Below are 11,141 nucleotides of genomic sequence, written 5' to 3'. Positions count from 1 at the left end.
TAGGGTGAAGAAGCAGACTACGGTGATCGAAGAGTGGAGGAGGAAAGACATGATTATGATGGCTCCGGTGACCCAATGCTGGTGCAAGAAGGAGCCCGTGGTGACGGCTCCGGTGACCGAACATAGTCCGGCCAGGTAAATATATTAGTTAAGCCTGTGCTGACTAGCTAATTGATGCATTCATTGTTTTGGTATGTACACATATTAATTAACTCTCGTCTTTCTTCTTTTTTCTAGCCCTCCGGATCGAGCACAACTTCGGTAAAGAGACGAGGCCCGAAGAGAAAGTTACGCTCGGATGAAAGGTCTGAGATCACAGCAATCACGCGCGATGGCCAACCGATTGAACCCATCCGGACAAAGGATGCATTTGCTGCTCAGTGCGGGGTTCTTGTTAGGGAAAAGATCTCGATCGGCAGCCACCAATGGTATAAGCCTAAGAAGGAAGACCCTGAGGTGTCTTATGTCAATGATATGCAGAAAGATGATCTTTGGACTGAGCTGAAGGCAAATTTCACCCTACCACCAGAGGAGGATCCGGAGAAGACAGTTAAAGAGCAAATAATCAAGTCTCATGCTCTTAAGAAGATGGCAGACCTATTCAGGAGGTGGAAGAATGAGCTGAAAACATTTGTCGACAAAGAAGAGACACCAGAATTCATCGGCCAGTATGAGAAGATCAGAGATCACTGGCCCGCATTTGTGGCCCACAAGTCATCGGAAAAGAGTAAGAAGATGTCAGTGACAAACAAGAAGAATGCTGCGAAGAAGAAGCTGCACCATGGCACGGGGTCAGGTGGCTACCTCAAAGCCCAGCCTAAGTGGGCCAAGGCTGAGAATGATCTGCTTCATAAAGGGACCGAACCACAGACAATGAACTAGCCAGACCGTTGCCGGACTTGGTTCTTCTGGGCTGGCGGAAAATTGGACCCTGTATCAGGGAGGTGCGTTTGGACGGACGAGCTTTTGAGAATACCAGTCAAGAGGCTTTAGCACTATATCGATGCAGCGCAGGAAGGGACGTTCGTTCCAGACAGAGAGAACGACGAGCTCACAATGGCCCTCGGGAATCCCGAGCACCCTGGACGGACACGAGGCACGCCAGGCTCCATTCTGTGGAAGGCTGGTTTTCCGGACGCAGGCGGTTACAAAAGCCAGGAGAGGAGGAAAGAAGTGGAGCAGACCCAAATTCAGAAGCTGCATGAAAGGGTTCAAGCGCTAGAGGAACGAGACGGCAATCGACATGCCGAAACTACCCCCTCCTTCTCCGCCTCGTCAGCAAGGGCGAAAGAGACCCGCCGCCGCTCCGGCTGCTCCGGCGCGTCGTAGTCCTTCTCCTTCGCCTCGTAAGCAAGGAAAGAAGACAGCCGCAGCCGCCCCGTCTGCTCTGCCGGCGTCTAGCAGTACAGCCAGAGGCGGGAGGCAATACAAATTCGGTCCTTCTCTGAAGACTCCAGAGAAGTTACCATACGAGAGGACCGAGGAGGAAACCACGAAGATCGTGCGAGCCGAAGTGACAAACTTCTTTGAAGGGGTGAAAGCAAATAAACATCCACCTCCGGAGGAGAAGGTAGATCCGGTGAAAGCGAAGCGCACTCTGGCTGCCCTGACAAAACCACCAAAGTCTCCGCCGAAAGGCAACTATGAGCGCATTATTGCAAAGACATCTGCCGAAGCGGAGCGGTCGGGAAGTACTGTCAGTGATCAAAGGTTAAAAGAACGACGAGCTGGGAAAAAAATTGCCCAGCTCGGCGAACAAGCGAACCAATCGTGCCCCCCGCTCAAGGTGTCTAGCGACATCGTCGCTAATGATCCGAGGATGGTGCCCGGTTATAGTAATCTTGGAGATTACCTGCCCGACGATGTACATTATGATATCTTGGAGGTGGACGAACACAAATACCAATACGGGAAGCCTCTCGTCAAAGATGAAAGATCTCTAACAACGATGATGCGAAGATTACATGATTGGTACATGAAAACCTGCAGAGAGTCTGGGGGGAGGAATACTTTGACGCTGAGCGTTAAACCGGAGCATGACCTCGTTGGAATTGAACTATTGAATGTTCCATTTGAGGAGTTCTTCCAATTTTTCAATCAAAAGGCCCTCGATAAATCAACGATCACTTGCTACTGTCTGTAAGTGTACTACTTCTGTCATTAAGTCTCTCTATATAGGTCAGCTCTTTCATTGCATGTATTTATAATTATCCTCACTATATTATGCAGATTGAAGATCGCCGAATTGAAGAAAAGACAAATCGGTGATATTGGGTTCATTAACACAAATCTCATAGATGCAACTGAGGTTAAATATCATGCCGAAAATACCGAGGCCAACTTGCTACGATCGTTGGTAATAAATGAAAACAAAGATATAATACTCTTTCCTTACAACTTCAAGTGAGTGTTACTGTCTTGTGCATATTCGGTTTCCCTTATTAGTCCAGGTTATAGTAATGTAATTGATGACTTATGCATGCGTGCGCAGCTTCCACTATATTCTCCTAGAGATTAAGCTTGAGCAGGGAGTAGTAACCGTCTTAGACTCGAGATGAAAAGATCCCCAGGACTATGCGGACATGACTCAAATGCTCCAGAAGTAAGTTAAATCAATCATTATCCACTATATCAGCAACTTTGTTCATTTCTTGATATCAAGTAATTGTTTTCTTTGTCTGGCAGGGTTTGGAGAAAATTCACCAAAAAAGCTCCGGGACTACCGAAGAAGCTGCAATTTAGGCACCCGAAAGTAAGTACTATAGTAGCATGTTCCGCACATCTCCTAGTGATTCAAGCGCTAGTTTCATCAATACCATTTAGCATGCTTGCTTATCATTTTGATTGACCTCTATTTCTTGTAAGTGGTTGTGGCAGGAACCGGGAATAATTACTGTGGATACTACGTTTGCGAGTCCATCTGCTACACGACCTGTGAGCGGGGCTACTCTGACGAACAATATGAAGTGCGTAAGCAATAATATTCACAATTTTATTTTATTACCATCATTTGTGTTGAGTTTCATTTATTCATATATATATGTATTGACCCCCTTCTTCAAATTAGATCTTTCGGATGCGGGATGAACTCCTAGCACCAGATCGTATGCGAGCAATTCAAGAGGAATTGGCGGCATTCTTCCTTGACCACGTGATTGCTGAAAACGGAGAATACTATGTGGACCCTGTGTTCTTACAATTTAATTAGGGGATTATATTGTAAGAAATAATTATTGTATATATGCAGCCGGTAGTGTCGGATAGATATACGAGAACTTGTTGTTCGACCAATCTCTCGGAGAAGGAGAGGTGGTCGATATCACTTCTCTCTGTGTGCATATGTTCATGACGATCTTCTGTTTCCTTCATTTGATTACTAGCTAGCGTGTCTAGTCCTCTCTATACGTATATAGTACGTAGCGTCGACCAAGCACGGAGATAAGAGAGGACACTTCCCTCTATTAATTACCTAGCTAACACAATATATGAAACACCTAAATTAACCCCCCAAAACCCCCACCCCCCCCTTCAAAAAAAAACAAAAACCCCAGCCCCTGAAATGCTGACACGTGGATGCCTATTGGTCCCGGTTAGTGCCACCAACCGGGACCAAAGGCCCTCCTACCTGGGCTCGCCGCACCGGCCACGTGGAGGTCCATCTGTCCCGGTTCGTGTAAAAACCGGGACTAAAGAGTTAGGGCATTAGTAACGACCCTTTAGTCCCGATTCAAAAACCGGGACAAAAGACCCTTACCAACCGGGACAATAGGCCATTTTTCTACTAGTGCCCTTTGTTCTTTTTTCTTTTTTATCCATGTTACAAATCCATGGCGTATCTGTGTATATATACACAGCCGGCCAAGACCCACCGCATATTACGACTCGGACACATACCTACACTTCCACGTCCTAGATATCCTAGTCGAACACCTAGCCTAATCAAATACAAACTCTAGTACAAACCAAAGACTCAACCTGACCTAAACTAGCTAGTACTCACGCATGACACAGCCTGAGTACTAGTCCTAGCCGGACTCCATTAATTATTACTATCACTATCTACTAACGATCAAGATTATACTAACATATGAAAGCTTTCCGGGATGTTTTGAATGATTGCTAATTAAGTGATTGTGGTTACTTAGGCGACAAGTTCACCTGGCATCGCGGAAAACATCCGGGAGAGGTTAGACCGGGCACTCGCCAATGATGCATGGAATAACCTGTTTGTTAATTCAGTGATTCAGCATCTAAATTACTACGAGTCTGACCATAGGCCGATTCTTATGTCGATTGGGGAGGAGATGGCACAGGAGAGAGATGGTCATAAACTGCTGAGATTTGAGTCTAGGTGGTTAAAAGAAAAAGACTTCGCTACGATTGTACAAGGTGCCTGGGAGCATTCTGGACCTACAGCGCAGCCGGTATCTTTAGCAGCGAGGTTGTCGATCATACATGACAGTTTGCACAGGTGGGACAGAACTGTTCTGAAATGAACAAAGAATAAATTCTGAGGCATACAGAAAGAGCTAGAGAAGGTAGCTACTCAAGCACTTACTAGTGAAAATACCGCACAACAAAAAGAATTGTCAGCGGAAGTTGAGAAGCTACCAGAGATTGAAGAGATCCACTGGGCCTTGCGGAGTAGAGTAGACTGGCTTAAGTTCGGTGATCGAAACACATATTATTTTCATAATGCTGTGTCTGCCCATCGAAAGAGAAACCGAATTACGAGATTGAAGGATGCCCACGGTAACCGGCACGAAGGGTCTGCGTACTTAAACCCACTCGTATCAGACTATTTTGCTGGGCTGTCCTCATCATGATGATTTTATATCTCTGGTGATGGCCTGCATTACCTCTGTAAATTATAAAGTAAGGTTCAATGGACAGGAAACATATATGTTCACCCCTACTAGGGGCCTCCGTCAAGGTGACCCTATATCCCCTTATCTCTTTTTGCTAGGTGCAAAGGGCTTGTCCAGTGCTCTGGCTCATAAGGAGGAGGTTCGTGGCATTGAAGGTGTTAGGGTGTGCCAAATGCACCATCGGTATCACATTTTACTTTTTGCTGATGATTCCCTAATATTGATGAAAGCAGATATGACAAATGCAACCTCATTGAGACAAGTACTGGGTGAATACTGTGCAAACTCTGGGAAGCTGGTGAGTGAAGCAAAATGCAGTATCTTTTTTAGCCCCAATGTGAAGGCAAAAATTTGTGCTGAGCTTAATATAATGACTCATAGTTTGATAATGAGCAGCAAGCACAGATAGAATTTTTGTGATTGTCTGACTTGTAAAACGACCTTGTATGAGATATTTTCAATGGCATATCAACACAACAGGAACTGATTACATCACATACCTATTATTAGCGCACTATGTTAACTGCCATTATCGCTTGATTTATTGAAAGCATCCAGTGACATTCCTTAAACTTGAATTGGAACTTGATTGTTCTTCTCTGTGTTGCAGCGCTTCACCTTCCAATTGTAAATCTCCATCAGAGCGGAGCACAACACACAATGAGGGAGAAAGCGGCATTGAAGACCAAAGCCCGATCAGAAGTTTGCGTCATGCCGGGGTGCGATGAACTCGCTTTTGGGCCGTTGACCTAAAGAAAAATCAGGCCGGCTGTCGGATGATGCGCCCGAGAATGGGGCGTTTGCAGATGTTGACCATCCTCTCGAGGTCCCGTCCTGCAGTCGTTTCATGATTTTCATTTCAACCCTGCTCCACGCAGACGACGCCAATGCGGCTGTGGGTACTTAAAAACCTGCTCCACAGCAGGCAAACACCACCACACTCCACGCTCTAAATTTCTCAGATCAATGTAGTGTTTCAGACCCAGTGCACACATGATCTGCTCCTGTGTTTCCTCAGCAACCGAGTCATGTGCAAGTTGCTCTGCTTCACTCTGTTTTTTTAGCATGCAAGTCTTGGCATCGCTTCTGCTTCAGCTCTAGCTTGAGCATGCGTTATGTTGTGCAACAGAGGAGGAGGAAGAAGAAGAATCAAATGGGCAATGTGCATTGCATTTGCATCACAAACAATTTATTCAAGGAATCGATCGATATTCATGGATGCTGGCAATGACATCAGTCACACACTAGCAGTTCAAGGCTCGCTACGGGCAATCACACCTAGCAGCAGTTGAAGCCTCCATGTCCAAGGCTGCTCCTGGCATCATCACACATAGACATAGACATAGACATAGACATACTACTAGGGAGAGAAATCACCTGATTTATTGCAAGCCCAAGGCTGCTGGCTGGCTGGCTGGCATCAGTTGTTGAGCCACGCCACCGCCACCAGGCTTCTGACGTGGTGCTTCAAGCTCTTCCATACGATGTCGCCAAACTCCCACGTCCCTGCCGGCTTCACCGCCTCTATCCTGAACTCCACGGTGTACATCTTCTGCTCCTTGTACTTGTTGAACGCCAGCTGCGTCGGCGTGACGGTCACCACGACCCTGTCGGGCGTGGTCACCGTCACCGACAATATATTTCTTTAATGTTTTTTCAAGAGATTGTTCAATGGTTGTTTATACTTGAATATATGTATATTATAACCATCATCTAAATCGTTTAATTGCAGATACATTGTATATTAAGAAGACTTCATTGATAATTAAAATTACATTTTCTGATATAATTATGACTTCATAATGATTTTCACAATATGTAATAAATACTATATATAGGGAAAATCCATACTACCACCCGGTGGTAGTTAACCTACATATCTCATATACTACCATGTGGTACTATATATACTATTTTATTATTTTAATTATGTTCATATAATATGTCTAAGATATTTCAAAGCAAATTACATGAAAAAATTGCATATGAGTCCATAGTTTTTGTTATATTTGTGAAATACATATATATTTGTACGTAAAAAAGAACGTACTCAAAATATGATACATACTACCTAAAAATTAGTATATATACTACCTAATCATTGATATATATTACATACTACACGTACATATTCTCCGTTTTGACAGATACTACATACAACATACAAAACGGAAGTGGTGGTAACTACCACTGCTTGTAGGAAATATTTGTCCTATATATATATATATGTAAAATGTTTCTCATCTATACAAAAAATATGTGTATAAAAAGCTGATCATGTATTTAAAAAATGTTAACCAAGCATTTGGATTTTTAATCAAGAATTTAATTATATATATATATATATAATGTTAAATATGTATATGTAAAATGTTTCTCATCTATACAAAAAATATGTGTATAAAAAGCTGATCATGTATTTAAAAAATGTTAATCAAGCATTTGGATTTTTAATCAAGAATTTAATTATATATATATATATATATATATATATATATATATATATATATATATATAGGTAAATTGTTTGGGACACCTAGGTGCCTGGGCACCTAGGGCTGTTATGGTAACTCATATTCATTAGCGCATGGCATATAATTGATAATTAATGGCTTTCCATTTCTTTTGCATGCACTAGTAACCTAAATGGTCAATGATTTCTTTCCAAAACAAAAATAATCTGGACACTCATACCTGGGTGCGTATACACGTACATGTAACAAAGAGATAACCACGTGTACATGGTATTTGACCATGACACCAGTTAATGAGTACGTGTTGGTGTTATATTCAATGGAAATATACACATACATATAGATACCTTAATGTGAATATACACATGAATATACATACCTCGATGTTAATATACACATGAATATGTACGCGTTGGTGTTATACCCAATGAAAATTTTATTTGTATATACCCATAAATTTCACACCTTTTAATAAGTGGTACATGTACCCGAGAAATCCACATATACATTTTATTAGACCGTGATACCGGTTAGCGAGTATCATACCTAATAAAAATATGCACATGTTGGTGTTGTACCCAATGAAAATATGTACGTGTTGGTGTTATACCCAATAAGAATATATATACGTGTTGGTGTTATACTCGATCAAAATGTGTACGTGTTGGTGTACGTGCTAAAAATGTTGGGTATTATTTTTCTAATAAATTTATCTTGCATCTACCATTCATGCGAAAAATTATGATAAATAAATAATTACAATTTCCAATCAAGAAGGGACAAATAATGACACGTATTAATTAGACAACCATTATTACTTCCCATAACAATAACGCCATGCAAACAAATAGGAAAGTAGTAATGCAGGTATGCATGCAAAATTTAAACACATCTTATCAACAAAATCTAGTATGATCCAACGGCATCTAGGCAAGGAGCCTGGGCACCTAGGTGTCCCAAACTGTCGTCCTATATATATAATGTTTGTCATGTATATGAAAATATATACAGAAAAACAATGTGCATGAAAGACAATGTTGATAATGTATTTAAAAAATGTTAAACGTGTAGAGAAAAATGTTTGTAGTGTATACAAAAAATGTACATTGTACATTAAATAAAATTAAACATCAACAACATATATTTTAAAAAGTTAATTTTGTATTTGAAAAAAATGTTAAACATGTATATAAAAATGTTTTTGATGTATATGAAAATGTATATTATAGGTGAAGAAATGTTTATTGCCATTACAAACAGTCACCGTGTATTAAAAAATGTTGACCATGTATTCAAAAAATAATAATCTTTTTTCTAAAATGTATTCGATATATACCAAAAATTTAAAATGTGTATGGAAAAATAGTCATCATATAATAAGTTTTCACAACATGTTAATCATGTATTTAAAATATTTAAATGTGTATAAAATACGTTTTTGATGTATATGAAAAATGCTGAATGTGCTATAAAAAAGTTGAGATGTGTTGAACAATACGTTTTAAATGTTTCTCATGATAAGCAAGAGGACGACGCTGTCTGGCATCGTGGTGTCGTCGATGGAAGGCCTGTCAAAGGTCGATGCGTCGGTTCCTATTCTGAAGATGGATCGGTGGAAGATGGCGGCGGCCGCCTCTGAGAGTGCGCCGGACCGGTGTGTGCCCCAGACCCGGCATTGTGGCTAGGTTGGGGTCTCCGGATTTAGATGTTAGACTTTGGTGTAAAGTCTGTTTGGTATTGGACTCGGACTTTCGGCACCCCTTCATCAAGTGGATAGGAGTAGCGACAGATATTGCCGAGATGGCGGCTTTAGACTGATCGATATATTACTTTGTAAGGTCTTCGTGAATAATTAATAAAATGGTTGCATGCATACCTAGATACAAAGGCAGGGGGTCATACTCATTTTCTAAAAGAACGTGTTTGAATGACGTAGCCATGCTTAGTAAACAAACAATATGAATCGATGAGGAGCGGATAGCCACACCCAACACATGTCCTATACAATCAACAAACAATCGAAACATGCATGACCGCTAGTTCGCCCATATGCATTCTTCCGTATGTGTAAACATTCTTACTCGTGAGTCAAGATGGCAACGGGGACGAAACACATCGGATTTTGCCTGTCCAAACCTATCCCCATGAGAAAATCGCAAATCTGTCCCGTCCCTGTCACCGTGCGTGGGGCTAGTTATTTGCACTTCCCCTAAACCCATCGGGTTTTCTAAACCCACGGGAAAATCGGCATATTTAAGCAAACATAGTAGCAACAAAGAATAACATTTCAACAGCAAAAGGAGCATATTTCAGTAGCATAACTCGAGCAAATTTCAGCACAATACAATAGTACATCGTTCAGGAGCTACAAGGGGCATATTTTAAGAGCATAACTTGAGCAAAAAGAGCAATAACAACAGCTACAAGTAGCATTTTTCAGCACAATACAATACCCCATTTCAATAACAAAAATAAGCACATTTCAGCAACAAACAGGGACGTATTTTAGCCATAGATGGTTCAACAATGAGGAAGATGGTTGTCCATGATCATCATCACTCTCAAGATTGTACTCCTCTAACAATGAGCATATCTTGGCCGGGTATTGTCGGGTTTCTGGCTCAGGGATTACCGAAACGGGTGTAAACCCACGAAACATATCGGGTTGTATAATGTGACCAGCAACAGCCCTGCGGGGATGAAAAGACGCTCATCTCCACCCCCTAATGGGGTAAAAACCCGCGGGGACGCGGGTTTCGGGGCCCCATTGCCATCTTTGACTCGTGTGTAGGGTAACGCAGCAGAAAACAAAAAATTTCCGAACTACGCACCAGCCCAGGACCACTATGGAGACTGCATACATGGTTTGATCTTTTTCGTTACCGACTCGTAGCGCAGCGGAACTAGAGTCGATAATGAACGGCGGTGCAGATCCCCACAGCTAGGATTTACAACCTCCCAACCGCGAGGATGTATACCCTCATCCGCCCCACGGACAGCCCTCCGGGAGGCCGTCGGACAGTCCCTCGGAGGGTGTCGCGGACAGCCCTTCGGGAGGACCCTCAAAACTCGGACGGTCACTCGGACAGCCCTTCGGGAGGATTCACATAACTCGGACCGTCACTTGGACAGCCCTTCGGGAGGCACTCTCAAAACAGCCCCTCGAGCAAAAGGATCGAAACTACGACCTATCTACGGGGTTGCACACATACGGTGTCATCTATCCGGCAGGGCTTCGCCGTCCAGAACTAGTTCCTGCCAGAACCCAGACAGCCTTTCGGCTCTACGAAACTATTTCGCTGGGAGGGAGAGAGAAGCCAGATCATGCATGGCACTTGTATGTGAGAAAGAGTGAGTGTGGAGGGCTGCCCCTCCAGCTCTATTATAGGAAATCCCAAGGGGTAGGGTAGTTTAACACAAAAACCCAAAATGCACATGAATGAAGTCCTTCGTCAAGGGCATAAGAGTAAAACCAAGGAACAAGAGGGGATCCAAGATGGAGCCCCAAGTGTGGCCGGCCACACCCCTTGGGGGCCCCCCATGAGGGCCTCCCAATCCATACACATGTCATCCCTAGATCTTTTGAGTAAAGCCCCAAAAGGTGGCTTTCCATAAAATATCCCAAAAAGCACTTTCACTATTCACGACGACATTTTTCAGCGTCCGTTCGAACTGAAAATATTTATGTGGGCTTAGAACATTTCCAGTACCCACCATAATAATTTTCAACGCGTTCTGGAACAATTCCAGTTTAGTGATTTTCAACTGCGAAAAGCATCTGAACCGGTTCCTGCAGCTC

The sequence above is a fragment of the Aegilops tauschii genome, chromosome 7 (assembly GCF_002575655.3).
Source record: "Aegilops tauschii subsp. strangulata cultivar AL8/78 chromosome 7, Aet v6.0, whole genome shotgun sequence".
Classification (NCBI taxonomy): Eukaryota; Viridiplantae; Streptophyta; class Magnoliopsida; order Poales; family Poaceae; genus Aegilops; species Aegilops tauschii.
This window is presented reverse-complemented; position numbering follows the sequence as displayed.